Consider the following 14718-nt stretch of genomic DNA (forward strand, 5'->3'; position numbering starts at 1 on the left):
CTACCTGGGAAGCCAATGCTCAGACACTAAGAAACTTGTGGGCTTGCCTTGCGCTATTCTGAACCAGAGTATTGCTCCTCAGAGTGGCTACACTTTTCTCACAAAGGCCTAGTAACACTCAGCAGAATGAACCATGGGTATAATGAGACTGACCAATCTGGCCTGGCTGCTGGTCCTAGCCAACATTGCCCCTTATGACATCAGATGACAAATCACCTTTGGGATTCTTTGGGTTCAACCCAGGCCAGTAAGGGGCCGTATTACCCCCTGCCCTGCAACTCTGGTGCCTTCAATGCTATACTGTAATGGCTAACAGCCCTGACACTGCCAGCCTGCATTCAAGCAGGTAGGTCACACCCTGCTGCCCAGTTACATTTTGCAGAGTGACATGCTCCCAGACTTGAATTTCCCCAGAACTGTCTGCCAGTGTGACAGTCCTCTGGGGTTCCCAGAACTGAGAGTTACTGTGCTGCCTGTCTCAGCGTCAGCAAGTGAAAGGTGTGCTATTGCTAAGCTGTGTGACAACTTCCTGAAGCACCAGCCTGTCTGCCTTGCCAGAAAACCCTTCAGGACTCTGCCAGACCAAAGCTTGCCTAGCAGGTAAAAAACAGTGAACCCCAATGTCTTTCAATTTACCTTGGAGGCACCTTCAAGCAGATGGAACCACATTCCTGTGTCTAGGGTGCAGTATCTTATGTCCTGCCTGGACATAATTTAAGAACATAATTTCAGTGCATATTTATAAATGCTTTGTGCACACCCTGTACATATACCACATAATATTAATGAGCAGTGAGTTATTAGTTTTCCAATGATATATTACATGCCACTTTTGGGGTATATGTCATGACAACAGTGTGTTAGGGGTAGTGAGTGTGTCAGGCCTGACAAGAGTAGTGAACCACCAATGGGTCTCTGTATCACATTCTTGCAGAATATGCTCCTTCAGGTGCAAGATATGCCACATCCACCCCTGTTGAAAGATGTGTTTAATCCACTGAGCCACTGGCTCAGCTCAAGGCATCTTGTTTGGACAGTTTCCCCTAAGGAACCTTAATATCATCTCCAGGTGGAGTACTAGGTGACAAGAACAAGTTTTGGACATAGCTAATGCTCATCTTGTGACAGATCCAAAAGTTCAGCCCCTGGTTTTTGCTGTCCATGCCATCTTTGGGTAAAATGCAATCACTTCAGATGTGGAGTGATCACATGTTCTGCTAATGACTATTAGTGGGGCCTTCATGATTCCACTCTTTTCAGCTGTGGCCAGTTAGAAGACATTGGCTACAAACTCAGGCTGTACCCACTGGCTTCCTTATGGACTTGCCAATGCCCTTCTCTCAGCCATGGAATGATTAAAACACAAACATGTTTGACTCGACGGTCTATGTAGATGCAATCATGCTATGCTATATATATGGAGCTGTGGGAATGGGTGCGTTATTGAAGTAGTTCCTGGAGTCCCCCAACAACTGTCCTTCCTGTGGTGAGAGGGAGACCCTGGTGCATGTGTATTCTCAAGGCATTGAGGACCAGAATGAGGTGCCATGGAGGTGTGGGGTTCTGGACAAGAGACAGTACACTGTATAAACCATTAAGGAATCTGGCTGTGGTTGGATGGGCAAAGACTGAAGCTCTTATGGCAGGCAAATGGAAGGTTGTAATGGCAGCCAGGTGTACTCTAACTGAGCTCATTGACAGACCTTGTGCCTTTAGATGTAACAAATAATCTGTGCTCCTTGAGCATGGAGTTTTTGAGGCTTGCAAAGAGAGGTGAGAAAACCAAGAATGGAAGCATTTCCACTTTTACAGGTAAGTCTGACAAGTAGTAGGTTTCCTGCTACACAAAAGGACGGACTGAACATTAGCCGAGCAGTTCACCTCTATGCCCATGAACCACTGAGGAACCCTGACTTCAGGTTCAGAGAAAAGAGTTGGGGGTGGTTCAGGGTGATAGGAGAGACCCCTCAGGAAGGCAGAGGTATTGCCACAGAGAGATGAAACAGATCTGAGTCTCACACTTGTCTTAGCCACCAGGGCATTATCAGGATAGCCATTCCCTCAATTTGACCAAGGTCCAGAGACTGAAATCAGGCTAGGGCCTTGATTGTTGCTATCTGGGCCTCTTGAGTGGAGAAGCCCCTGAGCAGCCAATCATCCAGATATGGAAAGACTGTGCTGGCCCCCTGATGCAGGTGAGCCTCTACTGCTGAGAGGACTTCATAAAGATGCTAGGGGGCATGGATAGCCCAAATGGGAGGACATGGTATTGGTAATGTTCTAAGCCTATGACAAAAAGTAGAAAATACTTGTGGGAGGGATGAATCTTGGACAATTGGGTAACAAACCAGCCCCATAGAGCCAGGGATGGGATTATGGTAGCTAACATCACCATCCTGAAGTACTGCAATAGAATGTAGGTGCTCAGGTTCCTGAGATGTAATATAGTCCTCCTCCCGCCATATCATTTGGGTACCAGGAAATATGTGGAAATATCCCTCTTCCAACAAATTTGGAGGAACCAGCTCAATTGACCGCATGAGCATGAGAAATTGGACTTCTTGCTTTATGAGATCTTCATGAGAAGAATCCGTGAAGAGGGCGTGTGGGGAGATAGAACAGAAATGAATGGAGTATCCCCATAGTGAGCACCTCCCAGTGATCCACTTGTCTGTGGAGATAAGCTCCCAGGCAAATAGCAAGTGGGATAGGTGGTCTCCAAATGGAGGGTAGATGTTGGAATTGTGCAGCAGAATATCTGGAGGAAGAGGTTGTTTGAGGCCCTCAACCAGGTTGTCAAAGTGTTCACTAGAGAGGGAGCAGGTTGAGAGGTTTTGGAGGAAATTGGGCCCCTTTCCTGGGGTCTGGCCATCCTTCTAGGGAGCATCATAGATCTAGTGTAGATCTATTGCAGGTGGTACTGTAAGCGTTGAGAACACTGTGTTGTTTGACAGTTGCTGGGACATATATTTCCAGCAACTGTAGTGTTGCCCTCAAGTCCTTAAGCGAGTAGGGTGAGAACTCTGTGCCAAGGAGAGGATAGGGAAGTGATCTCTCTACTCAGAGACTTCCTGGTTCTGGCCCTGCTAGCCTCCCCGCCCCTTCCTTCCCATGCTTTCTTATACATTCTGTGTTAATGGGCCAATTTGCTCGTTAATCTTCCCCCAACTCATTCTAATCCACTAATCTGGCCCCATCAGGTCCACCCTGGGGGAACTAACAGATGTTTAAGGAATTAGTGGGCTGGCTCAACTGTTGGTTCCCAGCACTCTGTCACAGTCCCCAGGGTATTTGTGCCCAGGAATCTTCCTGGGCCATCTGCTGGACTCTGCAAAAGTCCTCCTTAAGGTACGTCCCTAGAGGTGTGGGATGGTACAGTTCTGAGACTCTTCCCCCAAGTTGCAGGGAAGCTTGGGGCATCAGTACCAGTGTGGTACCAGAGGTGGCAGACCAAGTCCTGTTCTTTTGAGTAAGGGTTCAGTCACCAACTAGTGAGTTGGACCAGGGAATAAGTTCTCACAATTCCCCTTAAGAGACGGGACCCCAGTTTCTCTGAGATAAGGAGATCTTTGGGGTAAAGAAATCTGGAGTGCTATGGTAGCGAATGGTAGAAGCCTGAGGTAGTACCGAGGCCCAGAACGGTGATGGTTGCAGGGCTGGAGACGCATGTGGTAGCAAAGAGGCTGACAAGATGACGTCTCTGTGCTTAGAGTATTTATGTGCGGAGGAGAGTGGGGAGGGAGCCAGGGATCAGTGTGAATGGTCTCTGCAGCTCTGAGAGGATGTGTATACAACTGCCCTTCTCTGTGCTTAGAGGTGTCAGATGGTACTGAGGAAGGTGCCTCTTGGGGCTGCCCTACACTACTGCTTAAATCGATGTAACTTATGTTGCTCAGCAGTGTGAAAATGATCCCCCCGCCCCGAGCCACGCAAGTTACAGTGTCCTAAGTACTGTACACACCAGTGCTATGTCGGCGGGAGAGGTCTACCTGAGGATGTTCAAGGTACCATGTGAACAATGGCTGCTACCTGTAAGTTCTGAGTCATGCATGGACATGTGACTTGCCCATGACACTCCAGAACTCCATCTTGTAGCTGGGATTCTACACAGTGGGAGGGAGGGGTGTCTACCCACAAGAGAAAGTCTATAAAACCTCCATTTTGTCTTCAGCTGGCTCAAGAGATAGCCTCTCCACTGCCAAAGGATACTTGAAAGAAGCTGGAACAAAGGACAGGAACCACGGGGGTATAAGTGATTGCTGGATCCAGACTAGAAGGAGGCTAGTCTGTAAAAGAAACTTACTGGAACATCGCTGAGGGTGAGGTTTCATCTGTCATCACTTTCTTACTGTATTAGGCATAGGCTTGCATGTTTTATTTTATTTTGCTCAGTAATTCACTTTGTTCTGTCTGTTATTACTTGGAACCACTTAAATCCTACTTTCTGTATTTAATAAAATCACTTTTTACTTATTAATTAACCCAGAGTATGTATTCATACCTGGGTGGGCAAACAGCTGTGCATATCTCTCTATCAGTGTTATAGAAGGTGAACAATTTATGAGTTTATCCTGTATAAGATTTATACAGGGTAAAATGGATTTATTTGGGGTTTGGACCCCATTGAGAGCTGGGCATCTGAGTATTAGAGACAGGAACACTTCTTAAGCTGCTTTCAGTTAAGCCTGTAGTTTGTGGGGACATGGTTCAGACCTGGGTCTGGGTTTGCAGCCGGCAAGTGTGTCTGGCTCAAACCAGACAGTGTTCTGAAGTCCCAAGCTGGCAGGGGAAACAGCTCAGAGGTAGTCTCAGCACATCAGTTGGCAGTTCGCAAGGGGTTTTCTGTGATCCAACCCATCACAGCAGACTTGGGGAGCTTTCTTCTTTCTGAGGGCCTCAGCCCTGGAACCAGCTCTGGAAGTCACTGGTGCAGCCTGAGAGGTTGAGACGGAGGTAAAGAGAGGGAATTGGACCCCAATGAGTTAAGGAGTCTTCCATCAGAAGGTGTTTCAGTCTATCCTCTCTATGCCTGTGGGACCTGCCCTTAAACCCTTGCACTTGGATGGGACATGAGAGCCTCAGACAGCTGGGCATGCCTGTTGCTACTGTGGGCAGGCCTGACAGGCTTAAACCGTGGAGTCTTAGGCCAGGTCTACACTACCACTTACTTCAGTATACCGTACATTGGTCAGAGGTGTGAATAAACCACCCTCCTGCATGAGTTTATGTTATACTGACCTGAACAGCCCTATGTCCATGTGAGAGCTTCTCCTGCCAACATAGCTACTGTCTCTCTGGCCTGGTCTACACTACGAGTTTCTCTCAAATTTAGCACGGTTAAACCGAATTAACCCTGCACCCGTCCACACAACAAAGCCCTTTATTTCGATATAAAGGGCTCTTAATATCCATATCTGTACTCCTCCCCGATGAGGGGAGTAGCACTCAAATCGGTATTGCCATTTCGAAGTAGGGTTAGTGTGGCTGCAATTCGACGGTACTGGCCTCCGGGAGCTATCCCACAGTGCACCATTGTGACCACTCTGGACAGCAATTTGAACTCGGATGCACTGGCCAGGTAGACAGGAAAAGCCCCGGGAACTTTTGAATTTCATTTCCTATTTGCCCAGCGTGGAGAGCTGATCAGCACAGGGGACAATGCAGTCCTAGAATCAAAAAAGAGCTCCAGCATTGACCGTATGGGAGTTACTGAATCTGATCTCTGTATGGGGAGATGAATCTGTTCTATCAGAACTCTGTTTCAATAGATGAAATGCCAAAACATTTGAAAAAAGCTCCAAGGCCATGAGGGACAGAGGCCACAACAAGGACTCAACACAGTGCTGCGTGAAACTAAGGAGCTGAGAAAAGGAGCTGAGACAAGCGTACCAGATATTCTAGGCAGGACTGACTCTCCATTAGACAAAACTTAAAGAAGAGAATGACCTGGGGAATCATTCCCATTTTTGTCCATGCGCCCCCGACCGACCTCACCGAGGCCGGCCAGGAGCACCCATGACAGCAGCAGATGGTACAGTATGACTGGCAACTGTCATTGTCAACTTGCAAAGCAGCAGACAGTACAGTAGGGCTGGTAACCGTCTTTGCTAACTTGCAAAGGCAAGGGGATGCTGCTGTGTAACGCTGCAGTACTGCGTCTGTTAGCAACATCCAGTACACATACAGTGACAGTGAAAAAAGGCTGAACGGGCTCCATGGTTGCTGTGCTATGGCGTCTGCCCAGGAAATCCAGGGAAAAGGGTGTGAAATGATTGTCTGCCGTTGCTTTCACGGAGGGAGAATTGACTGATGACATTTACCCATAACCACCTGCAACAAATTTTTGGCCCCATCAGGCACTGGGATCTCAACCCAGAATTCCAATGGGTGGGGGGAAACTGTGGGAAAAGACGGTTACTCACCGTTGTAACTGTTGTTCTCCGAGATGTGTTGCTCCTATCCATTCCATGTAGGTGTGCGCGCCGCACGTGCATGGCGCCTCGGAACATTTTTACCCTAGCAACTCCGGCGGGCCGGCTGGGCGCCCCCTGGAGTGGCGCCGCTATAGCGCTGGATATATACCCCAGCCGGCCCGTCCGCTCCTCAGTTCCTTCTTGCCAGCTACTCCGACAGTGGGGAAGGAGGGCGGGTCTGGAATGGATAGGAGCAACACATCTCGAAGAACAACAGTTACTACGGTGAGTAACCGTCTTTTCTTCGAGTGATTGCTCCTATGCATTCCATGTAGGTGATTCCCAAGCCTTACCTAGGCAGTGGGGTTGGAGTGAGACGTGGCAGAGTGTAAGACTGCTGAGCCGAAGGCTGCATCGTCTCTGGATTGCTGCACCAATGCGTAGTGGGAAGCGAAGGTGTGGACAGAAGACCAGGTGGCCGCTCTACAGATGTCCTGGATGGGAACATGGACGAGGAAGGCGGCAGATGAGGCTTGCACTCTCGTAGAGTGAGCGGTGAGGCGGGATGCTGGCACGCGAGCAAGCTCGTAGCATGTCCGGATACATGCCGTCACCCAGGCGGAAATCCGCTGAGAGGAGACCGGCTCGCCTTTCATGCGATCAGCAACCACTACAAACAGCTGGGGCGAACGCCGGAAGGGCTTCGTCCGGTCGATATAAAAAGCGAGGGCCCTGCGGACGTCCAGGGTGTGAAGCTGTTGCTCACGAGGTGAGGCGTGCGGCTTCAGGAAGAAGACCGGAAGGAAGATTTCCTGGTTGAGGTGGAAGGCCGACACCACCTTAGGGAGGAAGGCTGGGTGTGGTCGAAGCTGCACCTTGTCTGCATGGAAGACAGTATATGGTGGACCCACCGTTAGGGCACGGAGCTCGGAAACTCGTCTTGCCGACGTTATAGCGACGAGAAAAGCCGTCTTCCAGGAGAGATAGAGCAGGGAGCACGTGGCCAGGGGCTCGAAGGGTGCTCCCATAAGCTTGGCCAGAACGAGGTTTAAATCCCAGGCCGGGGTAGGACATCGTATCGGCGGGTACAAGCGGTCCAGGCCCTTAAGGAAGCGGGAAACCATCTGGTTGGAAAAGATGGACCGGCCTCCCATGGATGGACGAAAGGCGGACACGGCTGCCAGGTGTACCTTCAAGGAGGAGATTGCGAGTCCTTGTTCCTTAAGGTACCAGAGGTAGTCCAGGATTGTAGGGATAGGGACTAGGAAGGGATTAAGGCCGCGCTGATCGCATCAGAGCGCGAAACGCTTCCATTTCGCGAGGTAGGTGAAGCGAGTGGAAGGCTTTCTGCTTTCAAGCAGGACTTGCTGCACTGTTGCTGAACAGTCCCGCTCCGCGTTAGTTAACCACGTAGGTACCAAGCTGTAAGATGGAGGGACTGTAGGTCCGGGTGGCGGAGTCTGCCGAAGCCCTGCGTGATGAGATCCGGCCATAACGGAAGGGGAATGGGATCCCGAACGGAGAGCTCGAGCAGCAGGGTGTACCAGTGCTGCCTCGGCCAGGCCGGAGCGACGAGTATTAGGCGGGCCCTGTCCCTCCGAAGCTTGAGTAGCACCCCATGTATGAGCGGGAACGGAGGGAAGGCGTAGAGGAGGTGATCCGTCCAGGAGCAGAGGAATGCGTCCGACAGGGAGCCCGGGGAGCGACCTTGGTAGGAACAAAACCGGTGGCACTTCCTGTTCTCCTTGAAGGCAAACAGGTCGATCTGGGGAAAACCCCACCTTTGGAAAATTGTGAGCACCACATCCGGACGAAGGGACCACTCGTGGGAGATGAATGACCTGCTGAGATGGTCCGCTAGCGTGTTCTGCACTCCTGGAAGAAAGGACGCTGACAGGTGAATCGAGTGGGTTACACAGAAGTCCCACAGGCACAGCGCCTCCGTGCAAAGTAGGGAGGAGCGGGCTCCGCCCTGCTTGTTCACATAGAACATCGCCGTCGTGTTGTCTGTGAACACCGCCACACAGCGCCCTTGCAGATGGGCGCGGAAGATGTGACACGCCAAGCGGATCGCTCGCAGCTCCCGGACGTTGATGTGGAGGGAGAGCTCCTGGGGCGACCAGAGGCCCTGGGTGTGGAGATCGCCCAGGTGAGCCCCCCATCCCAATGCCGAGGCATCCGTGGTCAGGGTGACGGATGGGCAAGGAGGGCAGAACGGGACTCCTGCACACACGACCTCTGGGTCCAGCCACCAGCTGAGCGAACCGAGGATTGGCTTTGTGACCGTGACTACCATGTCCAGAGGGTCGCGGTGCGGACGGTACACCGACGCCAGCCAAGATTGAAATGGGCGAAGGCGCAGCCTCGCGTACGCGGTCACGAACGTGCAGGACACCATGTGGCCCAGGAGGCGTAGGCAGGACCGAACCGTTGTCGTGGGAAAGGTGTGCAGGTCCCGGATGATGGAGACCATCGTCTGGTGCCGAGGTCGAGGGAGGCAGGCCCTGGCCAAACCGGAGTCTAGGACTGCTCCGATGAACTCCACTCGTTGTGATGGAGTTAAAGTGGACTTCTCGGCATTGATGAGAAGGCCCAGGAAGCGAAACAGGGTCAGTATCTCGGCCATTTGATCTGCTACCAGCTGTCAGGATGGCCCGCGAATCAGCCAGTCGTCGAGATACGGGTAGACGTGTATGCGACGATGGCAGAGGGCTGCGGCAACCACTGCCATGCACTTGGTAAAGACCCTCGGCGCGGTGGAAAGGCCGAAGGGTAGCACTGCAAACTGGTAGTGCATGGTGTTGACCACGAAGTGCAGGTAGCGTCGATGGGGAGGGTAAATCGTGATATGGAAGTACGCGTCCTTCATATCAAGGGCGGCAAACCAGTCTCCCGGATCCAGGGAGGGAATGATGGTCCCCAGGGTGACCATGCGAAATTTGAGCTTGAGCAGGTAGCTGTTGAGCTCCCGGAGGTCTAGTATAGGTCGTAGACCTCCCTTCGCCTTGGGGATGAGAAAATATCGGGAATAAAATCCCCTGCCCTCATGTCGTGCGGCACCTCCTCTATGGCACCCAAGCTCAACAGAGTCTCGACCTCTTGCAAGAGGAATTGCTCGTGAGAGGGGTCCGTGAAGAGGGACGGGGAAGGTGGGTGGGAAGGAGGGGGCGAAACAAACTGAAGGCAGTAACCATACTGGATTGTACGAAGTACCCAGTTGTTCGTTGTTATTTGGGACCACGCCGGGAGGAAGTGGGAAAGGCGGTTGCAAAATGAGGGGGAAGGATCCGGTAAAGAGACTGATGGGCCGCCCTCGGGCGTCCCATCAAAATGCCTGCTTGGGCCCTTGAGGGGCCTTGGAAGGCGCCTGGGCCTGGTTGCGCCTGTTGCCCGACGGTCTACGGCGGTTTAGACTGCCTCTTCGACTATTATACGGCCGCAACCTGGCCTGAGTAAAGGGCCGGTAGGACTGCTGCCGGAACGACCTCCGCTGGGTAGCCGGTGTGTGCATACCCAAGGTGCGAATGGCGATTTGACCATCTTTCAGGGTCTGAATCCTGGAGTCCGTTTTCTCCAAAAAGAGACCCTGAGTGTCGAAGGGGAGGTCTTGCAGGGTGTACTGCACCTCGGGCGGCAAGGTGGAGGACTGCAGCCAGGAGATGTGCCTCATGGTCACTCCTGAGGCCAGAGTTCTGGCTCCTGAGTCCGCCGAGTCCAGAGCGGCCTGGATGGAGGACCGGGAGGCTGTCCTGCCCTCCTCAAGGAGGGCCGAGAACTCCTGTCAGGAGGCTGTTGGGATCAGCTCCGAAAACGTAGACAGGGACACCAAAATATCAAAGGTGTAGCGAGCGAGGAGAGCCATCTGTTTGGCAATCTGGTTGACCCCTGCCGAATAGACCTTCCGGCCCAACAGATCCATGCGCCAAGCGTCTTTAGATTTTGGCGCCGGAGCTGGTTGCCCATGTCTCTCCCGGTCATTGACGGACTGCACCACGAGGGAGTCCGGAGTCGGGTGCGTATATAAGTACTCGTAGCCGGTGGGAGGAACCGAGTACTTGCGTTCGACTCCGCGAGTGGTGGGAGGGACGGACGCCGGTGACTGCCAGATGGTAGTGGCGTTCTTTTGTATAGTGCGGATGAATGGGAGGGCCACCCGCAGTGGGGCCTCAGCTCCAATCACATTGGTCACCGGGTCGTCATCCTCAGCGACCTCCGCCATGAGGAGGTCAATAGCCTTCGCTACCCGGCGAAGAAGGTCCTGGTGGGCCCGCAAGTCAATTGGAGGGGGATCTGCCGTAGAAGCCCCCGCCACCGCCTCATTTGGCGACGAAGACGAGGACAGACCCTGGACCACGGCCTCTGGAGGTGGGTCTTCCAGGGGGTGGGAAGCCGCTTCGGCCACAGCATGCTCCGCCGTAACAGGTGGCGGTGGGGCCTCACCCGGTGGTGATGGGGGAGGCCTGCTAACCGTGGCTTCCGGCATCCTGCATTCGGAGCCCGCGGGGAAGGGGAGCCCTTGAGCCTAGTGGTAGGCCCAGGGGGCCCAAAATCCCCACTGCTGTGGTCCGTGGTCCTGGCCTTGGGGGTCGGCCCAGAGATCTCCACCGCTGCCCGCCTGAGAGGCGATCGAGGGCTGGCGAGAGGGCCATGGGGGGGCAGAGGCGCTCAGAGATTGCGCCGTCGATGCCGCCAGTCTGTCCCTGGACGGTGCTGGGGATCGGTGCCGGTCGTCACGGTGCCGGGAGCGAGAGCGGGACCATCGATTGTGTCGGTGCCGGGAGCTTGACCGCGATCTCGACCGACGGTGGCGGGAGCGGCTTCGGGAGTCGCGGTGCCGGGAACGGTACCGGGAGCCGGACCTCCTGCGGTATCAGCGGTCAGGTGACCGGGACCGGGACCGGGAGCGTCTCCGGGAGTGCGACCGGTACCGCGATGCTGAGCGGTACCGGGACTGCGACTGGCGCCGAGACGGGGAGCGGTACCGCGATGGTGATCAGTGCTGGGACCGGGATTGGCGTGACGGCGACCGTCTCCGGGATCGGGACCGAGACCTGGAGCGCTTTCTATCCCGTCTGTCAGGGGACGGGGGCCGCATCATAGCCGGCTTGCCTGCTGACTGAACAGCCCGCACCGGCGGTGCCGGGGGCCGGAGGCTCGATGCCTCTGTGAGCTCGATGAGCTCTCTCGCCGTCGAGAAGGTCTCGGGCGTTGACGGGAGAGGTAGCTCGACCGCGGTTGGCACCGGGGAGCAGGGAGGTACCGGACTCAACGGCTTTTCTTGGGGTGCCGGAGTTGACGGAAGCGTGCACGGCTTGTGCACCACCACAGTCGGTGCCGGAGGTGGCTGGGTGAGCGGTCCCAGTGCAGGAGGCTTAGAGGCCGTCTGTGCCGTCTTCTGTTTCCTCGCCGGAGAGAGGGAATGGTGCCGGGATGCCGGTGCCGGCTGTGGAGCTCGAACAGTCTCGGTACCGGACCGGCTCGAGCCTGCTGGTGCGCTGCGCGCCGAGGAAGACTTCGGCGCCGCCGGGGTCGGTGCGGCAGGGCGAAGCGCCGACTCCATAAGGAGCTGCTTCAGCCGAGAGTCCCGCTCTTTTCTAGTCCATGGCTTAAACGCCGTACAGATCGGGCACTTGTCTGGCCGATGGGACTCCCCGAGGCAGCGCAGGCAGGAGTCGTGCGGGTCCCCGATCGGCATGTGCCGCTGGCAAGCCGAACAGGGCTTGAACCCCGGTGCCTTGGGCATGAGCCGCACCGGCTGTGGAAGAAGAGGGGCGAACCCCCCTAATTCCCGAACTACACTATATCTAACTAAACTATTTAACTAACTTAACTAACTTAACCAACTATATACACTTAGCAAACGGAGAACACTAGGGCTGTGGAGGTAAACGGAGCACTCCACTGTTCCAACTGGCCGTCACGGGCGGTAAGAAGCAACTGAGAAGCGGACGGGCTGGCTGGGGTATATATCCAGCGCTATAGTGGCGCCACTCCAGGGGGCGCCCAGCCGGCCCACCGGAGTTGCTAGGGTAAAAATGTTCCGAGGAGCCGTGCACGCACGGCGCGCACATCTACATGGAATGCATAGGAGCAATCACTCAAAGAAGAACTATGGGATAGCTACCCACAGTGCAACACTCTGGAAGTTGACGCTAGCCTTGGTACATGGACGCACACTGCCGAATTAATGTGCTTAGTGTGGCTGCGTGCACTTGACTTTATACAATGTTTCCAAAAATCGGTTTCTGTAAAATCGGAATAATCCCATAGTGTCGATATATACTCTCAGAGGTGGATTTATTATGCTGACAGGAAAGCTCTTTCCTGTTGGCATAGTGTCTTCACCAGCTGTGCTGCAGCTGTGCCCACGTAGCACTTCTAGTGTAGTAATAACCCAGGGAAGTGCTGTAGGCCACAAAGACTTGGGGGGCAAGAAATTTGGAGGGGGAACTACTCCAAACACAAAATGGTGCTACCGAGAAGAAAAAATTAACAGAACTAAGAGTAAATAAGTAAGGACAGCTCAGAAGCAGGGACAGCACAGTTGCTCCAGCTCGAGCCAACAGGCGCTTGAGAAGGAACCAGAGTGCTGGCAGGGTCATGCCTCCTTATGTGCCCACACCTAGGAGCATGAGGCACGGCGCATTAGACACTGCTATTTACAATCTCTGGCTGAGAGTGCATTGGGCTGCACACACACACTATGGTCGAGCACTCATAGGGAGAGAGACTCGGAGAAGAAATGATCAGTGTGATTAACTTTTAAGATGGGCCGTAATCTGTTTTCATGAAACGTTATGAAGGCTGAAACACTGCGCTCTTCAGGTCTGTGTAGCTGAAGAGCTTCTCTTTCACCAACAGAAACGAGGCCAGTAAAAGATATTACTCACCCAGCTTGACTGTCTAATATGCTCCTGGGCTCAACACGGCTACTATAACACTGCAAACCAAACTATATTACTGCACTTAGGGTAGAATTAAACCCACACCAGTTATGGAAAATCTCTATCCGAGTATGGAGAGAGGAAGTAGCTCCACTTTCTGGCTTTGCTTTGTGCCTGCTATCTGAAACGTGCTTAGATTTCAGTGTTAACATTGGGCAATGACTAATTGCTGTAAATGCTGGCTGTTTTTCTGTTGCACACAGCTCCAGTATCTATTTCAAAATTCACCTTTTGTTCATTTATTTCCTGTCACACAGCACCCTGTTACAGAACCTGGCTTTATCAATCTTAGTAAAAGGCCCAAGAAAGAACTCAGTTTTGACATCATCAAAGCTTTATCCTACAGCTTTATGGTTCTGCATACATTGTTACCTCTGTATTTCTTCACAATTGGCGCTGAGAGCAACATACTTTTGCAAAATGATTGTTTTTGTACCACATCCCTGGGGCTGAACACCCTTGCATTGTACTCAAATTGCCTCCATACTTAGTTCTCTGCCATTTGTTTACCCTTGACCTCTGTCTGTGCCGTGGTATGCATTTTTAATTAGATGCACCTTTGTTCTTTCACAGCTTGTTAACACTTTAATTAAGGAAGCACCTGCTTTCACTATGCTTCACATACCTATTCCCCTTTGTAATGTGAAATTCTGTTTCACAACATTGCTTTGACCTGCTTACCTTTACACCACAATATGTTATTGAAATATTCCAGTTTAATAAACAGGGCAAGTGAGGCATCAGGGAGCGCCTGGTCCCAAACAGACCAGCTACCATTATCAACGAACTTCCTGGTCAGGCTTCTAATTGTTAAAGGAACTAAAACCCTGAGAAAATATTACAACCCCTTGTAGGAAAATACCTTATTCGTGGAAGTTAACTATTTGTTAGAGGGAAAACCCAGCAAAATAGGAATTATGTGGGAGAATTGATTAGGACCAAGCCATCCATGTGGAATGCCTGATCTCTTATCAGGTGAAGTAACTAGAGCCTAAGAAGAGATTTCTCTCTCTCTCTCTTTAGGAGGGGATATTAGTGGGTGAGGTGCTAGTGTCTATCAATCTGAGAGCCGTAAGTACTTTACCTACATTCTTCTAGGACTGCTAACCAGGGTGCTATTGTTTCTTGTATGCAAAAGGCACTTCTGGCAACACAGTTTCAATGAATATATCTGCTCAGTGATCTGACCATCCCACTACCATAGGCAGAAGCATCATCAGCTTCCCTCTATTCTACCTTCCTAAGCCCCATTCTTAGTAGGAAGATGCACATCAGTCTGAATGCCCTGTCTTATGAAGGTGAACAAAACCTCCTTTTCATCAAGGGTCAGTGACTCTGGTACAAGAGATGGTGTGACATTA

General features: G+C 52.5%; 1 long non-coding RNA gene across 1 annotated transcript in view; it reads left to right on the forward strand.

The window, feature by feature from the left end:
* The first annotated feature begins 278 nt into the window (after positions 1–278).
* Positions 279–14718, forward strand: part of LOC120409580 — a 75635-nt gene continuing 61195 nt past the window's right edge. Inside the window, exons 1-2 of the long non-coding RNA XR_005601357.1 lie at positions 279–600; positions 4172–4319. This is a non-coding gene — a long non-coding RNA (uncharacterized LOC120409580). The remainder of the gene's footprint in view (positions 601–4171; positions 4320–14718) is intronic.

This window comes from Mauremys reevesii, linkage group 1 (assembly GCF_016161935.1).
Source record: "Mauremys reevesii isolate NIE-2019 linkage group 1, ASM1616193v1, whole genome shotgun sequence".
In the NCBI taxonomy this organism is placed as follows: Eukaryota; Metazoa; Chordata; order Testudines; family Geoemydidae; genus Mauremys; species Mauremys reevesii.